Source organism: Leguminivora glycinivorella, chromosome 23, assembly GCF_023078275.1.
Source record: "Leguminivora glycinivorella isolate SPB_JAAS2020 chromosome 23, LegGlyc_1.1, whole genome shotgun sequence".
Taxonomy (NCBI): domain Eukaryota; kingdom Metazoa; phylum Arthropoda; class Insecta; order Lepidoptera; family Tortricidae; genus Leguminivora; species Leguminivora glycinivorella.
The window spans coordinates 200977-223264 of record NC_062993.1 but is presented as its reverse complement, the minus strand read 5'-3'; the positions used below and the strand labels follow the sequence as shown (position 1 = coordinate 223264).

Genomic DNA, 22288 nt, shown 5'->3' with positions numbered 1-22288 from the left:
GCGTAATACGTATCTTACTAGTAATACATACTAATGAGTGGTTTCTCATACACAAATCCGGCTAATAGCTGATCGATGTGTCTCGGACTCATGTTTGTATTTGCCTTAGCCAGCGTTCCCACTTAAGCGTTGCGTGTCTCGGGGCGCGCAACGGACGTCCGCGCCACGCCTGGCGGCGCGTCTTACGTCCTTCCTATACAAAATGTACTGAGGAGACGTTTTTAGGGTTCCGTAGTCAACTAGGAACCCTTATAGTTTCGCCATGTCTGTCTGTCCGTCCGTCCGTCCGTCCGTCCGTCCGTCCGTCCGCGGATAATCTCAGTAACCGTTAGCACTATAAAGCTGAAATTTGGTACCAATATGTATATTAATCACGCCAACAAAGTGCAAAAATAAAAAATGGAAAAAAATGTTTTATTAGGGTACCCCCCCAACATGTAAAGTGGGGGCTGATATTTTTTTCATTCCAACCCCAACGTGTGACATATTGTTGGATAGGTATTGAAAAATGAATAAGGGTTTACTAAGATCGTTTTTTGATAATATTAATAGTTTCGGAAATAATCGCTCCTAAAGGAAAAAAAGTGCGTCCCCCCTCTAACTTTTGAACCATATATTTAAAAATTATGAAAAAAATCACAAAAGTAGAACTCTATAAAGACTTTCTAGGAAAATTGTTTTGAACTTGATAGGTTTAGTAGTTTTTGAGAAAAATAAGGAAAACTACGGAACCCTACACTGAGCGTGGCCCGACACGCTCTTGGCCGGTTTTTTTGAATTACACTCAGGTGGCGTGGCGCGGACGTCCGTTGCGCGCCCCGAGACACGCGACGCTCTGATGTGGCCGGTCCCTTACGAGTACAGAACAGGGACACCGCGCTCACGCATCTACTCAAACCGCACATGTCAGAATCTTGACCGGCGTTCAGTTATTCTGTCACTCGAGGCTAATGTTCGGTAAGCAATGAAGTCAGCAGGCGTATATATTGTGAAGGAGGGTTTTGTGATGGTAATCGCGGGTTTCGCTCAAGAATAATGCTCCAGCAGACATTGTATAGGTCTCGGGGGTAAACTAGATTCGCTCTTCTGAATGCGCCTGGCACGTGCCTAGTTTGATAGAACGACACTGGGTACAAAGTGGGTGAAAATTAGTTTTAGAATAATATTTGGCAAGCTGAGAAAGGAAACAGGTTCAGGACAAATATTAAATAAATAAGTACGTAGTAAATAAAAGTCGTAAACCTTAAAATGTAAAAGCAAACTGTGAAGCTGGTGAAGGGTCACATTCCCATAAAGGAATGACTACATATATTTGTTTCTGGATGTACAAATCTCACACTATTACTCTACTCGTACTTTATCAAGCTTAATATTGAATCTTGATCGATTTGTATACTACTGTCTCATCACTTTTATACATATAAAAGAATACGGCGGGAGCATGCACTAAGCAATAACGAGCGGCGAAGAACAGGAGAACAGGCCATAAATAATAAAAAAAAGTAACAAAAGTTACAGATCCGATTGAATTTTATTAGAGGTAGGTATTAGAGTTTCATGGTAGGTGTTAAGGATTGTAGCTTTAAAAATATATTAAAAATAATTTCGCCTGGCAACATTATGCAAAAAAGTAAAAAAAAAAATATAACCGTCGATTCACTTCCTCTTTTCCCGTGTCGTCTCGAGGAGCATGTCGCGCTAACCTTTTCGAAATTAAAGTAAAATATAATATACTCGTGAAAAATCGTGTGTGAGTTTGTGGAAGGCTGATCGATTGAAGAAGCACGTCGCCTGTTCCATTTTCGGTGTCTGAGCTGGTTAAGGTAACTCGGATTCAAGGTAAGTCTGGACGAGCCATTGAGTAATTATTACTTCGTATAGAGGAGCTATAGCAAACAACGAACGTGTCACAGCCTGTAAGCTGAAGGCGGGGCGAGGGGGCGGGGTGTGAACCAATGGCCTGCTTCCGTAACGTCGCAAGCGCTACGATTTTACTCGGCGCTTACGACCTTTCGGTCGCGATGATGAGCCCTGCATAGAGTGCATAGATTAGAAGTCGTAGTATAGAAGTGACATGGGTTTACATGGGCATTTTTTAATTTATGACTTTCAATTAGCGTGAGTTGTTAACAAAAAACATAAATCGCTGTTAGTTTTGTAATGATAATCAAGCTTGAAATCTGTATTTAAAACTTAACCTTTTTTCACGTTCTGAATTTAGATTATAGCTTAGTATAATTCACGATGTTTTTATTGAAATTCCATGCTTAATTATCGTTGCAAAACCGACAGCGATTTAACTTTTTTTTAACAACTCTGTGAGTTCCAATTTTTTCAAATGCCCACATTTTTTAAAGCTGTATACGGACTGAGCGTACATGTGTACACGTAGCCGCAACTGGATATTAGTTATTTATGTGACATTTGCATAATGGTAGGCATTAAAAGATGAGTGTTGTTTTTGTTGTGTTAATAAGATAACATGAGTGTTTTTATGCCTAATTATCCACATATAACTTTATCTACATCCATGTATGTATGGGCGCGGGTTTATCGTCCCATAGAAAATTTGAATTTCGCGCGTTTTTATACTCTCATAATTTGCTTGACCGTCTACCTACCCAAATTCATTCAGGCAGGTTAGGTACTGCACTTACATTTACATACTCACATGAAATTCGACACGCGTACTTATTGAGAATCTGTTATAGACCGACATGTCGGAAAACTGTGCAATTCTGACAATAATAATTAAATAACCTTTTTTGCGTCGATAAATATATATAATTTAATGTATGATAGGAAACTTGAACTAACTTGCGATATTGTCACGTCTGCTTTTGTTGCATTTTTTACTCTTTGGTTTCAACGAAACATGGCCGCCGCAACATGGCGCTTCGGCATGAGTTTATATTGATACATTTTTTTAAAAGTAAGCGTGTTTAAACAAAAATGCAGTAAACCTACGTATGAAAAGTCACTCCATATGATGCACAAGAATATGAATAACGGCAATACTACTAGGGCGTACCCCGTAAGCGACGCAGATGCGAAGAATGCGATATACAAAAATACTAGGGCGTACCCCCCAAGCGACGGATCTACCGACAAGAACAAACATTCGCATTCGAACTTAGGAAGAGTAAGACTCGCAACTTGGAACTTGGGGTCTCTTACTGGAAGAAGCCAGGAACTAAGTAACATCTTAAAAAGAAGGAATATACACATATGCTGCCTTCAAGAAACGAAATGGAAAGGCTTAAAATCCAAGGAAATTGGTAATGGCTACCAGGTCATATACTATGGAATAGATAGCAAAAGGAACGGTGTGGCAATAGTTTTAGATAAGCATTTTAAGCCTCGCATAATAAATGTCACCCGGAAGAGCGACCGCCTCATTTCGGTAAAATTAGCCATGGAAAACCAACAAGTACTGAACATCATATCGGCCTATGCACCCCAGACAGGTTGTAGTGAAGCTGAAAAGATCGCCTTCTGGGACGACTTCGACGACCTAATAGTCAATGGCATACCCACTAATGAATACAAAATTATTGGAGGTGATCTAAACGGCCATGTTGGGACCAAAAGTTGTACTCACGATGCTGCACACGGTGGGTTTGGGATGGGTGAAGTAAACAAGCAGGGTGAGTCAATCCTGGACTTTGCAACAAGACACTCTTTGACCTTGATAAACACAAATTTCAAGAAGAAATTAGAACACCTCATTACCTATAAGTGCGCGGGCCGAATGTCTCAAATAGATTTCATCATTTCGGACATGTCCGTTAAACAAAGGTTCAAAGACTGCAAAGTCATACCGGGCGAAGATCTTACCGCACAACATCGCATACTTGTCGCCGTCTTTGATTTGCCCGCCCGAATAAAAACCGCCGTGGATAGAACACCCAGGACTAAGTGGAAGGAGTTATATGGTCCAAAAGGAGACTCACTCGTAACCAATCTAACAGAGTATCTCAAAGCTGACACTGGAGTAGAGTATGAAGACGCGGAAACCATGTGGTCTAAGTTCGAAAAAGAGTGCCGAGCAAGGTCAGTCGAAATTCTCGGAGTTTCCAAAGGATTACTTAGTAACGAAAAGGACCCCAGCTGGTGGAACGAAAAAGTAAAAGCGACTTTGGCAAACAAAAAGAAAGAGTTCAAAGAATGGCAGCACTCGCAATCGAATGAAGACAAAGATAAATACCTAGAGGCAAAGAAGCAAGCCAAAAGGTGTGTGGCACTAGAGAGAGCAGAGGCAAATCAAACCTTTTATAGTAATTTAGAAAACGCTAAAAATGAACAGGAAGTCCTAAAAATAGCAAAATACAGAGACAGAACTACTAAGGATATCAAAACTAATAAATATATAAAGAGTAGCGACCATAAATTGCTAACAGATAACTTAGAAATTAGAAACAGATGGCACCAATACTACAAACAGCTCTTAAATGAGGAATTCCCGAGCGAAAATCTTCTATCTTTAGAACCTATCCACGGTCCTATATTGAATATTCATCCGGAAGAAGTTAAAGAAGCGATCGATAAAATGAAGAATCGGAAAGCACTTGGACCAGATGAAATTCCAGCCGACCTTTGGAAACGCCTGGGCTCATTAGGAGTAGTGTGGCTTACAAAATTATTCAACATTATTTTAAGAGCAGAGTCCATCCCCGAGTCATGGCGGCAAAGCTACCTACTCCCTTTTTATAAGAATAAAGGTGATGTAGCAATGTGTGAAAATTACAGGGGCATAAAGTTAACCTCACACACCCTTAAGGTTTGGGAACGACTTATAAATAAACGTCTCACAAGTCTCTCCAGTATATCAGCAAATCAGTTTGGTTTTACGACATCCAAATCCACCACTGATGCCATACAGGCGATAAGAATCCTGATGGAAAAGCATATGATAAACAAGGAAGACCTACATTTAACATTCATTGACCTCGAAAAAGCCTTCGATCGTGTACCACGAAGGCTAGTGTGGCAGGCTCTTCGCGCTCAGGGAATACCAGAACAGTACATACGGCTGATTCAAGACATGTATAAGAATGCCAGCACAAGAGTTCGCAGTCTTGCGGGTCTAAGCGAAGCATTCGAGGTCAAAGTAGGCGTCCATCAGGGTTCCGCACTGAGTCCCCTGTTGTTTAACATAGTCATGGACTATCTTACCAAAGATATACCATCGCCGTTGCCATGGACTATTCTTTATGCTGACGATATTATCTTGGCAGCGAACACTTCAGTTGACCTACAGGAAAAACTAAACACCTGGACATCCGCGCTCGAAAAATTTGGCCTACGAGTGAGTAGAAGCAAGACCGAGTACCTGAAATGTCCTTTTGGGGGAGATACGACGCCGGAAACACTTACAGTGGGATCAGCGCCTATCCCCAGTGTGAGCAAATTCAAGTACTTAGGCTCAATGCTCACAACTGATGCCAAAATAGATGCAGATGTATCACACCGCATAAACGTCGCCTGGCAAAAATGGCGGTCACTTACGGGAGTGCTTTGCGATCCGCGAGTACCAATAAAGATCAAAGGGAAAGTGTATAAGACAGCGGTTCGTCCTGCGCTACTGTATGGTTCCGAGTGTTGGACAACTAAAAAGACACACGAACAGAAGATCCACGTAAACGAGATGAAGATGCTGAGGTGGGCGGGAGGTGTAACACGGCTTGACAAAATTCGAAACGAATTTATTCGAGGGACCTTTAAAGTTGCACCAATTACTGAAAAAATCACCGAAGCCCGCTTGAGATGGTACGGACATGTTAAAAGACGCAACAACGAGCACGTCGTTCAAATCGCGCTAAACCTGCCGGAACAAAACAGAGGCAACGGCCGCAAACCATCGACCTGGTGGTCTAAGATAAAAGGAGACCTCAAGAAAGCCCAATTGCCGGAATCGACAACCCAAGATAGAATCTCTTGGCGCAAATATGTGAGGAGGCCCGACCCCAAATAACGGGAACAGGGATGGAAGAAGAAGATGAAAAGTCACTCCTTAGCTTTTGTTAGATTTTCCTGAGCAGTCTGTGCAGTACCTCACTACACATGACGGCATTATTTAGACGAAATATTTTTCATTGCGATACGTCAATCTACCACAGCCGTTCGGCACAGACTAAGCGCGTGTGTGCTGATCAGCTCTAAGTGTTGTTACACAAAATCAAGTTGAGGTGCCCTCTCTAGTTAACATAATTACTCAAAGGGACGAGCCGAGATTCGAGGAGCCTGGCCAGCCACCGCCGACTGCTGCATCGTCGCCTACAGCCGAACAAGGTGAGTGCTTCCCACAATTGACCCAGCCTATCTTAAATTCCCTAATTTCTTGTCGTGTCGTTCGTGTCGTTAAGCTATAAAATTAATCGAATACAGTCCACATATATAATTTAAAGATATCGAAGTAAAATAATCCCCTACAGTAGGTATGTATGTTCAAATTGTATTTGGAGAGACTTGCAACAGTTCCATGCAGCTGGTTTACGGAGTAGGTAAAGTTTTAAAACTCGAGACAAGTATGTTTTGAGAGTACGAGCTGTGTCGCGCTGCAAGTGCGCATAAAAGTTTACTGCTTCAGCTATAAACTGCTGACAACCTGAACAACAACCATTATTCAATAAAGAATCATTCATTTTACCATGAACTACCATTTATTTTTGAGTAGGTACTTCTGCAGCTTTGATATATACACCGTGTTTATATTGTTTTCTGTTAAATTCGACACGAAGTTAGGTTCATCACCAGGACCACCGCTTTCTGTTAAATTCGAAAAAAAATTTTTTTCGTTCCCTTACATTATAAATGCATTAATTAGTGTGAGAGGACCTTAATCATAACATCAAAGTCATTGTCAAGTGTTTGACGGCACATGTCAAAACAAATAACATTAGGAAGTGGTAAGGTATGCCACACACGTGTTCAGTACTTAAATTAATTTTTTTGATAATTCGATAACCGTGAGAGTTAAGAGGTTAGTTTTTTAGAGAAATTGATTGTATTTGAACTAAAGAATCTTCCCTTTAAGTTAACGGAATTCAATAAAAACAGGGTGTATGTTGGCAACTGTAAAACTGATTTTTGATAACCTAACCACAAAATTAAAATTTTGAAAAAACCCCCGACTGCGACATAGTAGACCGATTTTCATGAAACATGGCTAAGAACACTCCCGACTAACTCAGTTTTCAGACAAAAAAAACTAAATCTAAATCGGTTCATCCGTTCGGGAGCTACGATGCCACAGACAGACACACACACAGACAGACAGACAAACAGACAGACAGACGGACAGACAGACAGAAACGTCAAACTTATTGGAAACGCCCCTTCGTTTTTGCGTCGGAGGTTAAAAACAAAAATAGCCATGCCACGATGTCTGCAGTTCCCCTCCCAGTTCAGTAGAGCTCGTCGCAACGGCTACTCGAGCTTCTGAGGAATCTCACAGTCGGGATACTTCGGATGCGTGCAAGTGTAAGAAGACCGTTTGCCAATAAATAAGGATAGCTGGCGGCAGTATTAATGGCATCATTGGCACCCAGTACCTAATGCGAGGACCCTTCGCCTGTGACCCGGTTGCGCCACACGCGCGCATCCTCTCGCGACCGTTCACCTTGATGATCACCGGCGAAACTGTTCGCACCAATAATGATGTTAGTCAAATTGGCCATGCAGTGCCACGCTGGGTGTACAATTGTAAAGCATAGTTAACATAGTATTGGCACGCGTTTAGCGACGAATAAAAAAAATATATTTAAAAATTAAAAAAAAACTGATAATCACATCTTAATTTTAATACGTTGATAACTCTATATTAGAAATTTGGTTGATCTAACTTTTTGCGTTTGTAAGTTATTGATGATGGACGTTGACCGGCGAAAATGCACTGTGAACAAATACGTGAAAAATCCTCTTGGTCTGGGTCAATGATTGCTAAATTGTTGAATTTCCAGAAAACTACTAGGCAATAATTATTGCCCAAATCATTATTTCATTAAAGGACAATTAAATAATAGTGGCAAAATAATTCAAAATATCCACTCCTTGCGGTCCACACGGAATCAACAGACAAAAAAGATGGATGAAAATCTTGTTCAGAGGATGATGAATACTATTTTCAGAAAAGTCCGTAATTTTGTGCATAAACATACTGAATTATTGAAATATATATGACACGCTATAAATTAATAAACGATCTTTTATATTCTGCAATAAAAAATATTGTTTACTTTTTCTTTTCATTTAAAAATTAAATTCCTCCCATCGCGTACCAATTCTAAATTAACTATGCTTTACATTCCTAAAGCTTGACGGCAAACAATTGCCATGTGTCCTTTCAACTCAAAGAGGGATAAGGCTTTAATGGCATTAATCCATGCAGCGAAACAATCAAAACGAGATATGCCGTGACGTCTTACAATATTATTGGGTGAAGTTTACTGTGGTTCAAATCCTTCGGGTCGCATTTTTTACCGCTAGCTTACCGACGTTCTCATGTATTATTTTAATTAAAGTAAATATATTTTCTAATCCTCCGTAACCTTTGGCCCGATTGCGCCATTTGCGATCCACTCACGAACTGAAAGGTCGTGAGTAGCAAATAGTAGTCGAATCGTGCACGCAAACTAATAAATATTTGTATATTTGCTGTCAATATTACTAAACACAGTCCGATAAACAAACCTCCCTTAGTTACCAAACACTCGCAGTCATAGCCACTTTTCTGTATGCATGACATTTACCCATCATTATTGTTTTCCGTACAATTTTTATTTTCTTATTATGAATTTCAAACCTGACATTGCGATATTTACTTTTATATTTAATTAGTTTATAGACATGCATATTGAGAGTCAAGAGTATTGTGCATTGCAATTCGCCAAATACTGGCAGATTGCGATGTCACAAAATACTAACCCTACCATCATTATAACCGTAACCCATGCACTCACATTCAAACAATAAGTAAATAAATTGTATTAGATTCATAGCGAAACGTGGCGGATTGGAAACATGACAATGCGAGGAATATTACGAGTATATTGTCTTTTTTATGAACACACCATAGGTGGCATAACTGGCATAGGTACATACTTATTCGACAGATCTTTTATTCCATTCCCATTACGATTGCGGAAAGATAGTAAAGTAATCGCGATAAACAGTTTTATGTGAGTTACTAAAATAAGCATCAGATACGCGAAATAGTAATTGCACTTAAAATAGAATACGGTTGTTCGAACGCCCGCTTTTACGAGACCAAACCGCGCTATAAAAATGTTATGGCCTAGTCCGCGCCCAATCAAAGTCCACCAAAGCCGTTATACGTCGACTCTTGGCTTCTTGTACGTGTTAGGAGCGTAGGGGTCAGGGTGGAGGCTGGTTCATGTGGCGGAGTGGAGCGGGGTCGGCGGCCGCGCGAGTAGTGGTCACTGACGTATAAACATGACGGTAACGTATTGATGACGTTTTCAGTGGCAGAGCTTGGGCAGAGCTTATTCAGTGTAAAGATCCGACTACATCGCTGCTTCAGAAAACGATGGCATTACGAAATCAAACTGGGGACCGATTTTAGAATTTCGAGCGCTCGAATTCGCCGTTCGAAAGTCTGTGGAAAACGACGTAATAGACGGAGAGCTGGCAGGATTTTGGAGTAGGTCCTTGAGGCAACCTGGAAAGGTGCTCAGATGCTTCTCTGATCATAGCCAACATCAGGTCTGCAAGTCTGGCAGCTGGGGAGCGGGGCTTTATCGAGCTATGAATTTTTAAAGATTTAATTTTTTGAGGCCCAAAAAAGGTGTTTGAGGCAACCTGGAATTATTAAAAAGTGAAAATAGAGTTCCTTAGAAGTCGCATAGTATTTATGCCAGATCATTTGGCCGGGTCCTTCACCGTGCCAGAACGGTACAAAGTGGTAAAAAAAATAATTCCAAAAAAGGTTCTTGAGGCAGTCTGTCATTTTTACCAGTGAAAGATGAGGGTCTAAATAGCCATGGAAAAATAATGCCATGACATGAGGTGGGGTCCGTACCCTGTCATTCGATCTTGAAAGTCAATTTTTTAGTTTTTCGTAAATAACTCGTAAACGGTGGCCCACAGCAAAAAAATATGTTAAACAGAAAATATCTACATAAAATTTCCTACAAGAAAGGTTATGTACGTTTTTTCGGTAGGATCAATATATAAATGGATAATTTAGTAAGAAAGTTTTTTTTAATCGATTACATGCTCCGTTTTTCGTCAATACCTCGTAAACGGTGGCCCACAGCAAAAAATTATGTTAAACAGAAAATATCTACATAAAATTTCCTATAAGAAAGGTTATATAACTTTTTTCGCTAGGATCAATTTTTTAGTTGGAAAGTATTTTTAAATAGATATTTGGGCCGTTTTTTGTTGATAACTCAAAAACGGTGGCTCACAGCCAAAAATAATGTTAGACAGAATTAATCTCCATAATATTTCCTACAAGAAAGGTTCTATACGTTTTTTCGCTAGAATCAATATTTTAGTTGGAAAGTATTTTTAAATACATTTCATGGGCAGTTTTTTGTTTATAACTCGAATTCGGTGGCTCACAGCCAAAAATAATGTTAAACAGAATTAATCTACATAATATTTCCCACAAGAAAGGTTCTATAACATTTTTCGCTAGAATCAATATTTTAGTTGGAAAGTATTTTTAAATAGATTACATGGGCCGTTTTTTGTTAATAACTCGAAATCGGTGGCTCACAGACAAAACTAATGTTAGACAGAATTAATCTCCATAATATTTCCTACAAGAAAGGTTCTATACGTTTTTTCGCTAGAATCAATATTTTAGTTGGAAAGTATTTTTAAATACATTTCATGGGCAGTTTTTTGTTTATAACTCGAATTCGGTGGCTCACAGCCAAAAATAATGTTAAACAGAATTAATCTACATAATATTTCCCACAAGAAAGGTTCTATAACATTTTTCGCTAGAATCAATATTTTAGTTGGAAAGTATTTTTAAATAGATTACATGGGCCGTTTTTTGTTAATAACTCGAAATCGGTGGCTCACAGACAAAACTAATGTTACACAAAATTAATCTACATAATATTTCCTACAAGAAGGGTTCTATAACATTTTTCGCTAGAATCAATATTTTAGTTGGAAATTATTTTTAAATAGATTTCATGGGCCGTTTTTTGTTAATAACTCGAAATCGGTGGCTCACAGCCAAAACTAATGTTACACAGAATTAATCTTCATAATATTTCCTACAAGAAAGGTTCTATAATATTTTTCGCTAGGATCAATTTTTTAGTTGGAAAGTATTTTTAAATAGATATTTGAGCCGTTTCTTGTTGATAACTCAAAAACGGTGGCTCACAGCCAAAAATAATGTTAGACAGAATTAATCTACATAATATTTTCTACAAGAAAGGTTCTATAAGATTTTTCGCTAGGATCAATATTTTAGTTATACAATACTTTTAGCCCCAAAGCGTTAAAAAGGGAATGTACAAGTTTCTAATGGGGTGGCAACGCGCATGTGACACTGTTTGAGTTGCAGGCGTCCATAGGTTACGGTGACCGCTTTACATCAGGCGGGCCGTATGCTTGTTTGCCACCGACGTAGTATATAAAAAAAAATCGTGAATATTTATACTGTTTATCGTCCCATACAACATTTTAATTTCGCGCCATTTTCTATAAATTTATCCTTAGTTTCAAAATCATTGAACATAGTATGACGTTGGTAAGAGAGACCGGCCCCCTAGTAAATCAAGGTCGCGGTATAAAAACAAGGTTTTCCTAGCCGATTAGACATTACACGCGATTTATAAACTAACTAGATTTTCCTGACAGTGCAATAATTAAAAACAAGCAATAGTTATTTGTTATACAAGGGAGCAAAGTTGTATTTTAACCGAGTGTGGAATTGCAACACGAACTAGCGAATGGATTCTAGGGTTAAAATAAAAGAGTCGATATTTCCTACAAGAAAGGTTCTATAAGATTTTTCGCCAGGATCAATATTTTAGTTGGAAAGTATTTTTAAATAGATTTCATGGGCAGTTTTTTGTTAATAACTCGAAATCGGTGGCTCACAGCCAAAAATAATGTTATACAGAATTAATCTAAATAATATTTCCTACAAGAAAGGTTCTATAACATTTTTCGCTAGAATCAATATTTTAGTTGGAAAGTATTTTTGAATAGATTTGGCATGGGCCGTTTTTTGTTAATAACTCGAAATCGGTGGCTCACAGCCAAAACTAATGTTTCACAGAATTAATCTTCATAATATTTCCTACAAGAAAGGTTCTTTAATATTTTTCGCTAGGATCAATATTTTAGTTGGAAAGTATTTTTCCAACTTCCCGGACCGCCGGCGAGTCCATCAGGGACGCTCCGGGCCTTAGGCCCTACGCGGAGCTCTGCCTTAGGCCTTCGCTCGGCTCCGAAGCTCTACCGTTGGGCCTTCGGCCCGCCGGTTACGCTTGTTTAAGACACTTTTGTAAGGAAATTGTATGGGAGCACTTTATGCCCGCAGTGAAATTACTTGGATTTGGCCCGGGTGGGAGCCTAAAGGTGAGCCCCGTTCCTGCGGCCCTCCGCGGGGTCGGCCTTCGGCCTCCCACCCTGAAGCTCGCCCTTTGGGCTCGCGAAAATACTTGAAAAAATTATTTTGCCATAACGGCGGCCATCTTGGATTTTCGAAAAAATTTTTTTGACATTTGTATTCTAAGGGCCCATACCTCTCCGCATGTAAAATTTCAGCGCGCTCGGACCAACTTGAAAAAAAAAGTCGGCCATTTTGAATTTTTTGATGCAACTTTTTTCTACTCGGGCTCCTGTATGACATTTGATCGAGCACCCCCCGGCTATCTCTTACGGTTTAAAAGTTGCCATACAAAAAAAGTGGAATTTTTTTTCCCATTTGTAGCATTTTTCAAATTTTTTTATATCATTCTAATCTAGACCCTAGAGAGATTCTATGACCAAAATTTGAGCACTCTAGGATAAACTTGAAAAATCGACAAAAAACAAGTCGGCCATTTTGAAAAAAAAATGGCGGCCTCAAAAACTGCCCAGGGTCCTCTATGACATTTGGTCGAGCACCCCCCAATATCTCCCCCCGTTTAGCCAGGCCGTCCAACATTTTTTGACCCAAGAGTCGCAGACCAGATTCCATATTTTTCCCACACGTCTCTCCGCTCCCTCTATACAAAGACACTTCGACCGTCGAAATCGGTTTAGCCGTTCTCCAGATATAGGGAGAGGTTAGAAATCAGTGGGGTTGCAGCTATAGACCGTCAACCAAATCTTGTCACTAGAAAAAGGCGGCAAATTAGAAAATTCGCGGGCTAGCAACACTAGTTTTGAAAAACGGTGGAAGTTCGCGTGTCATTTGTATCTTATCTGTGGAAATCTCCGACCTACCAAAAAGAGAAATAACTAGCACATATCCGTCCCTTTTCAATACATTATCTAATTCGTAAGGAAGGAGCGAGCCCCTTGAAAAAAAAAATCTGTTGCTGTTCGACGTACATTGCTGGTTTTTGTTCGTTTCATAGGGATACCATACTTTAGTTTGATGTACATTGCTACTGCCAAAATTTGGTTGACAGGCTATATATATAAGACCGTATGCCTGTTTGCCACCCACGGGATCAAGATTTGTTAAGTCGCAGTATACAGCATTTCTCGGAACTATCTATATAGCTACTTACGAAAGCAAGGAGCGCCGGACGATCGAACGCAAGTCCGTTGTCTACGACCTACGAGCGCTCGGCGCAGACTGAGCGGGCCCACAGTGTATTTTATTCGAATTTTAGGTGCTTTAAAAAAATGTCTGTCGACAGAAAGGTATGTCCTATATGTATAATTTTTTTCTTATATGTCAACAAGAAGTTCTAGTTTAGGATAATATTATTTAAGAGTTACAATAAATGCAGGAATCCCAGGAAAAATACATAATGTAAACCTCTTTTTATCGAAAAAATGGGGAAGATACGGAAGGTTATTTATTAAATCCACCATTTCAAATAAATCTTAAAATGTCAAACTATGATTACCTCGTACAGCACGGGGAGCATGGTCGCGCGATAGACGATAAAATAGCAGGCCGTCCCTATCGCACTATTTGTAAGTGCGATATCCGGACGGCCTGATATTTTATCGTCTATCGCGCGACCATGCTTCCCGTGCTGGATATACAAATAGGATTGTGATCATTTATTACCCCAAATAACATATTTAACAGCACAATCACGATTCTAAACGAGTGATCCCACTACGAAATTTGAAAACGTCTACCGAAAAAACTGATTTGTTTTAAGTATAAAAAGACATATTTTAAAATATTATATTATGATTAACTAGCTTAAGATATGTTCTTTTAGGAACATTATCAGTTTTTTAATAATCACTTAAGTATAGTTTCTTTATAGTTTTGAATGAAAAATGTTACATTTTGCAAAAAACGCTCTTCTTTAGGAATAATGCCTCTTAACCTTGGTTGATTCCGTTTCGCGCTACTTAGATAGAGGGATGCAGGTGGACGTGCTGTACTTTGATTTAAAAAAAGCCTTTGATCGCGTAGATAACGACGTACTCTTAAGCAAATTATGCAGCATTGGTTTCTCGCCTAAACTGTTTTGCCTTTTTGCTAGTTATCTACGTGATAGACGGCAATATGAGCACGGATGCTATGTGTCGAGTGCCTACCCCACCCGTTCCGGGGTCAGTCAGGGCTCTATTCTGGGTCCTCTTTGGTGTTATGGTCAATGATCTGGCCTTGGTGCCTAAGCATGCGCAATGCCTACTCTATGCTGACGACCTGAAACTAATTTACAGGGTCCAGGAAGATTCTGACTTACAATCTTTACAAAGTGATATTGATCGGGTTTATGAATTGAGTCTTGTAAACAAACTTCTGAAACTTCAGTTCAATGTTGACAACTGTGCGGTTATTACTTTTTGTAAAGCGCGTAGTCCCCTGTGTAGGCAGTATCTCCTGGGGTGGAAACCCATCGCCCGTGTCACATTGATACGGGACTTGGGGGTTGTTTTAGATTCCCACCTTAACTTTCATGAGCACATGACAATGCTTGCTGCAGACTGTTACCGCAGGCTTGGGTTTGTTGTCCGCAACGCCAAAGAATTTGACAATCCCAGGGACATAAAGCTTCCTTATACTGCCCTCATGAGAAGTAAGCTTGAGACAGCCTCAGCCGTTTGGAATCCCCATGAAGCGCCCTACATCCTGCTGCTCGAAAAGGTCCAAAAAAACATTTTTGCGTTTCTTTTATAAAAAAATGTACGGGTATTACCGATTCTTGTACCCAACAAAATTCCTTTTGGGGACGTTGGGTTTCTTCTCGTTAGAAGTTAGGCGTAATGTCGTGCTGATGTCTGTTGCATGTGGTATTTTGAAGGGGAGTCAGATTGCCCGGTTTTAGTATCCCAGCTGGTCCGTCTATTTGTTCCCTCTGTGACGAAATATGCTTTTCGTGATGCCTACATTCACGAAAAGCATATAACCCCTACTGGCGGTGCCGGCCGCTCGAACCGTGTTTTGCCGCAAGTAACCGCTAGTTCGTGCACTGCAAATAGTGAATGAGTTTTTAGACGTGGCACCTAATGTTGATATTCTTGCGAGCAGATGGGCGTTTATACGTGACGAATGCATGAGGTTTTGTGTGGGATTGGATGCTAGGCCTTCATCTGTTATTTATTAGTTATGTTATGGTATGTAGTGTTTTGATTTTGCTGTTTATTTAATATTTAATTATGTGTTATAACTAAATTACATAACGTTTCTTGTAGCAAATATTATATAGATTATTTCTGTTTAATATTATTTCTGGTAATGGGGCACCGTTTTTAATGTTATTAACAAAAAGCGGCCCATGTAATCTATTTCAAAATACTTTCCAACTAAAATATTGATCCTAGCGAAAAAACGTATAGAACCTTTCTTATAGGAAATTTTATGTAGATTTTATTCTCGTGAACATTTTATTTAGCTGTGGGCCACCGTTTACGAGGTATTTACAAAAAACGGCCCATGAAATCTATTTAAAAATATTTTCCAACTAAAATATTGATCCTAGCGAAAAATCTTATAGAACCTTTCTTGTAGGAAATATTATGACGATTAATTCTGTATACCATTATTTTTGCTGTGAGCCACCGTTTTTGAGTTATCAACAAAAAGCGGCCCATTTAAAAATACTTTCCAACTAAAATATTGATTCTAGCGAAAAAACGTATAGAAACTTTCTTGTAGGAAATCTTATGTAGATTTTTTTCTCGTGAACATTTTATTTAGCTGTAGGCCACCGTTTACGAGGTATTTACAAAAAACGGCCCATGAAATCTATTTAAAAATACTTCCCAACTAAAATATTGATCCTAGCGAAAAATGTTATAGAACCCTTCTTGTAGGAAATATTATGTAGATTAATTTTGTGTAACATTAGTTTTGGCTGTGAGCCACCGATTTCGAGTTATTAACAAAAAACGGCCCATGTAATCTATTTAAAAATACTTTCCAACTAAAATATTGATTCTAGCGAAAAATGTTATAGAACCTTAATTTCTTGTGGGAAATATTATGTAGATTAATTCTGTTTAACATTATTTTTGGCTGTGAGCCACCGAATTCGAGTTATTAACAAAAAACCGGCCAAGAGCGTGTCGGGCCACGCTCAGTTTAGGGTTCCGTAGTTTTCCGTATTTTTCTCAAAAACTACTGAACCTATCAAGTTCAAAACAATTTTCCTAGAAAGTCTTTATAAAGTTCTACTTTCGTGATTTTTTTCATATTTTTTAAACTTATGGTTCAAAAGTTAGAGGGGGGGGGACGCACTTTTTTTCCTTTAGGAGCGATTATTTCCGAAAATACTAATATTATCAAAAAACTATCTTAAAAAACCCTTATTCATTTTGAAATACCTATCTAACAATATATCACACGTTGGGGTTGGAATGAAAAAAAATATCAGCCCCCACTTTACATGTAGGGGGGGTACCCTAATTAAACATTTTTTTCCATTTTTTATTTTTGCACTTTGTCGGCGTGATTGAAATACATATTGGTACCAAATTTCAGATTTCTAGTGCTAACGGTTACTGAGATTATCCGCGGACGGACGGACGGACGGACGGACGGACGGACGGACGGACGGACGGACGGACGGACGGACGGACGGACGGACGGACAGACAGACATGGCGAAACTATAAGGGTTCCTAGTTGACTACGGAACCCTAAAAACTGCCCGTGAAATGTATTTAAAAATACTTTCCAACTAAAATATTGATTCTAGCGAAAAAACGTATAGAACCTTTCTTGTAGGAAATATTATGTAGATTAATTCTGTCTAACATTATTTTTGGCTGTGAGCCACCGTTTTTGAGTTATCAACAAAAAACGGCCCAAATATCTATTTAAAAATACTTTCCAACTAAAAAATTGATCCTAGCGAAAAAAGTTATATAACCTTTCTTATAGGAAATTTTATGTAGATATTTTCTGTTTAACATAATTTTTTGCTGTGGGCCACCATTTACGAGGTATTGACGAAAAACAGAGCATGTAATCGATTAAAAAAAACTTTCTTACTAAATTATCCATTTATATATTGATCCTTTCGAAAAAACGTACATAACCTTTCTTGTAGGAAATTTTATGTAGATATTTTCTGTTTAACATATTTTTTTGCTGTGGGCCACCGTTTACGAGTTATTTACGAAAAACTAAAAAATTGACTTTCAAGATCGAATGGCAGGGTACGGACCCCACCTCATGTCATGGCATTATTTTTCCATGGCTATTTAGACCCTCATCTTTCACTGGTAAAAATGACAGACTGCCTCAAGAACCTTTTTGGAATTTTTTTTTACCACTTTGTACCGTTCTGGCACGGTGAAGGACCCGGCCAAATGATCTGGCATAAATACTATGCGACTTCTGAGGAACTCTATTTTCACTTTTTAATAATTCCAGGTTGCCTCAAACACCTTTTTTGGGCCTCAAAAAATTAAATCTTTAAAAATTCATAGCTCGATAAAGCCCCGCTCCCCAGCTGCCAGACTTGCAGACCTGATGTTGGCTATGATCAGAGAAGCATCTGAGCACCTTTCCAGGTTGCCTCAAGGACCTACTCCAAAATCCTGCCAGCTCTTGGACCATAATGCTATTTTTGAAAAAGGACGGCTAGTAATTTTGTAACTAGTGGTAATGACCACTCGTTTTCGATTGTCTGTCTGTGGAGATATTGTTAAACGAATTTCACGAAATCGAATGGCCGAGATTCAAAAATCGACCCCCTGGTGCTGGTGGTGGTGACACCAGTCTGGTGTATATTGTCTGTAAATTCTAGGTGTTTTTCAAATCGCAAAACGTCATCGGGTGAGACTTGTGAGAGTTCCATGCAACCGGTTTATGAAATAAAGTTTTAAAACTCTAGTTTCGAGTACAAGTATGTTTCCAGTCCGTGAGCTGTGTGGCCGTCAGCCGAATGCGTACCATGCGTACGTTTCTATTGCATGCGGTGCGGTTCGGAATCGTAGTGACTACCGTAAATTTTACGGCTTCTACATAAGCTTTTACTACGAGGACTTGCGTGAAAATCGAGACATTTCATATGCATATGGAGCAAGCTATAAAAAAATACCCTTACGATTCGTCACTGGGACTCACTGCGTGTCCGTAGCGTCAACATTTTTAAGACGCTACAGTTTGGGAATTTTAGTTAAATATACTAGTGTTATTAACTAGATTTATCGAAAAAAAAATGTCCATTAAGAACAACTCAGTTAAAAGATATCGCGAAAAAATCTTTAAAATCGAGGTTCCGCTCTCGACTGTTTCCTCCTTCAAAACTTAATCAATCGGAAATCGGAATCGGGTTTTTTTGGCTAATTGTTACCAATCTTTTTTTGCGCTATAATGAAAAAGGCCGTTTTAGCAGCGGTGTGGTCTGACCTTTAGGCGGCGTTGGGGTAGCATCCGCTCCGAACCGAACGCTATGGCATGTTCACCACTCACCAGTATACGAGTAGTACCAGTACTCATCAAGTAGTATAGTATAGGGGTACTGTTTATAGTCGCTCCTTCGCGAATGTTAATGACACGACCTTGACTCACGGTGCTATTCGCGCGCACCAATTAAATACACTACCTGTACCTAGAGTACCTAGCAGCAACACCTTCCAATCGAAATACAATAAATAGCATTAATATTATGTGCGTAATTGTTTTTGTTTAGCGGGATTTGTAATCGTAATCAGCTCGCGGGCTCGCGGGGGCAGCATCCGGAGCTGTTGTAATTATCGCGCTTCCGGCCGCTTGTGCCGATGTCGATCAGGCGATTTGTATTCATCGCCTCCTTGTATGGAGCCGTTTTGATTGAAATTAGAGATGCCCGTCGGATGCTGCGGAAAAGTAGTCCCGGACTGGATATCAGTTGTCCTATACAGGGTGTCCGGGCGGTAGTTAATAGAGAACCTTCTAATCATCGACACTCTCGACCGTTCCAGAAAATAGCCCCATAGCTTGTGTTTACGTTTAGGTACAGTCATCTGCAATAAGATGTTACTCTTCAAAAACCGCAATAACACCTGAAACGTTCTTATTTGTAGATCCATAAGAGCGTATCAAATGTTATTGAAGCCTTCCAGGACTGTGAAGTGAACGTGGTAGAGTAGAAATAAGGACTAAGTACTAGATCTTTTAAAGTACCTACATATAACATATTATACTGATCGCTGTCATTTAGAAAACTGATTAAAGATACGCTAAGTAAAAGTTTGAGAAACCCTGCCTTGGAAGCAATGTAATAGTCATAATAGAAAAGAATAATCATTGTTTAAAAACATTAGCTACCGTAAGTTTAAGTGCCGGCGCCTTATCTCCGCGGCGCTGCGCTGCTTGCGTTTATCTTCACTGTTATCTAATACTTAGGGTTCCTTAATACAAACTTTAAAGATGAATACTTATGTTCTTAAATTATAGATTGCACATATCTATATGTGGCATGCAAAATGACAAGTCTACGCTACGATCGAATACGAAAGCTACGATCTTCTGAAAAGTAACTTTTTTGACAAAAAATAGACTTCGCAAAACTGAATCACTCTTAATATGAATTTAACTAAAACTTCCGTTTTCTTCATCAAATGATACTCTGGTTAACTTATTTTTATGTTCATAACATACTTAAGCATATTCGTAATGAAGACACGAGTAACACCAAGCGGTTTGATTCGCCTGAACAACATGAAGAGTTGATATTCCATTTGTTATTTTTTATCAGGTTTTAATTTAAAAAGGAATACATATATTTTAGGTTTTCCATAACTCCCATTCGATGTATTAATGAAAACAGTAGGTAAGCACTCCGGTCAAGCCTAGTTATTTCTCCATGCTGGACGGAACGGAACACGGAACCCTGGCGGTGGCGCCCGAGGCTCTCGTTACGAAAGCCACTTTAGATAGCAGCCAGCGCGGCGGTGACATGTCGAAGGATAGCCGGTATCTCGGCCTAATCTCTCCGCGAGACAACTGTCCTCAAGATACCGACTACTTCTCAATTTAACTTATCGGGAAAGGAAATTCCCTTTCATTCATTTTGTATGACAACACGGACGTGTAGCTACTTGTAGCAGGAGTATAAAGCAATAGGTTAAAGTTGCTCTCAATATCTGATTGTACCTACTATTCAATTGGATATTAAGTTTGATCTTTATTTATGACCACTATAGAGACGGAGTAGGAAGGGATTGCACGCCGAAGTTGCAGTCGGCGTTCCATACAGTCTGCTTCGGCCCTTAGTTGTCACTTTGTCAGTCCTTGTTATAAATAACAACGTTATGATTGATGTTTGCAATTATGTGATGCATATGTAAGACCGCGGAGGAAGGGTGGCGGAGCCAGGCCTGTCATATATCACGCGCTAAACAGGTATCATTGGCCCGAGTTCAGCGGATTGGTCTGGAAGCTCTGGCTGAAGCTGTCGGAAGTCAGATGTCGCATCTTATTGGCAGAGAAGTGCTGGCTGTGGAAGTGCGAGTGCGACATATGGAATCAAGTTCCCGTTATTGCGTCACCAATAGATTTTTTTGTTCAGGGCCAATTTGTTAAGTTTTTGTGTAACCCGGACACAGCCGGGCGGGTCGCTCTCGCTCATAAATCCCATTAAGTCCAAAGTGTTTTATTTGTAGGTAAGTATATGTCAAACTGACATCAATTTGTTCTTCCCGACATTCAACCGAAAAACAACATCAGCAATTGAGCATTGAGCAATTTGAAATCCTAACTGATGTGGACGCGTGTGAAAGCGATCGTCTTAACATGTTGACAAACAGTTTGTGAGAACCGGTCCTAAGTGTTATGATTAGCAAATAGGCCCCTTGCCATGTGCATGATGTGATCGCGACTCGTGTCAGATAGAAATAACCCGAGGGCAGGATGCGGGCAATGAGACCCCTCGTGGACCGGCCCAGGCTCTGCGATTATTGGCAGACATTTACATACTAACTGTAGACCTTATACTGTAATATAAAGAACTGTGTTTTGTATTTATATGCAGAATACGATGGTTTTCCATTCTACAACTAGAAGATGCATCCATACCATACCACAGTTAGTGCATAACTGCATGAGTGCTTAGACGCGGATAGACTACTCTAGGTACATACAATTGTCCCATATAACTACTATACTAACAAGACGACTTAAACGTCGCATGCGATACCCGGATCGTGTCGTGTGACAGCCGCCTAACAATGAGAGTTAAATAAAAGCTCGTAAATGTAGATCATAAATGACAACAGCCCTTATTTCTGACCTCCCCGAGCGAGGCGAGGGTAGTCGTCGCTTGGCGTCGCGCCCCGAGATGAAACTATTCCGTGTAGTGTACACAATTCAGCTTTACGGCCGATTCATGTAAATGTGGCTTTATTCAGTCGCTATTGCGCGATTTATGCGATGACGTTTGCATTGTTTGCACTCGTGTGCGGAGCGCGCAGCTTTTACTATCGAATGATATCCTTCACTGCAAAATACAGAACATCTCTTTTAAATTAGACGCTGTGGAACTTTTAAAACTGATTAAAATCCAAGGACCATTTTATTTTATGTTAAGACTGGGCTTACGGTGAACTTATTCTAACTAAAATGACGGTTTGGCGAAATAAGCTTTTGATAATGTTGTCCAAAAAGTATTGAAAAAAAAACCTTTGCTTAAGGGGCTCCACACGGCTTCCATCGATTTTTGACACGTTTTGAGTTC

General features: G+C 39.6%; 1 protein-coding gene and 1 long non-coding RNA gene across 3 annotated transcripts in view; one reads left to right on the top strand and one right to left on the bottom strand.

The window, feature by feature from the left end:
- The window catches only part of LOC125238325 (G protein-coupled receptor kinase 2), a 129708-nt gene that overhangs the window by 102660 nt on the left and 4760 nt on the right, over window positions 1-22288 (bottom strand). The window lies entirely within an intron of this gene.
- Window positions 1567-6427, top strand: LOC125238326. Its single transcript, XR_007178429.1, has 3 exons — window positions 1567-1843; window positions 4054-4057; window positions 6221-6427. It is a non-coding gene; the product is annotated as an uncharacterized LOC125238326 (long non-coding RNA).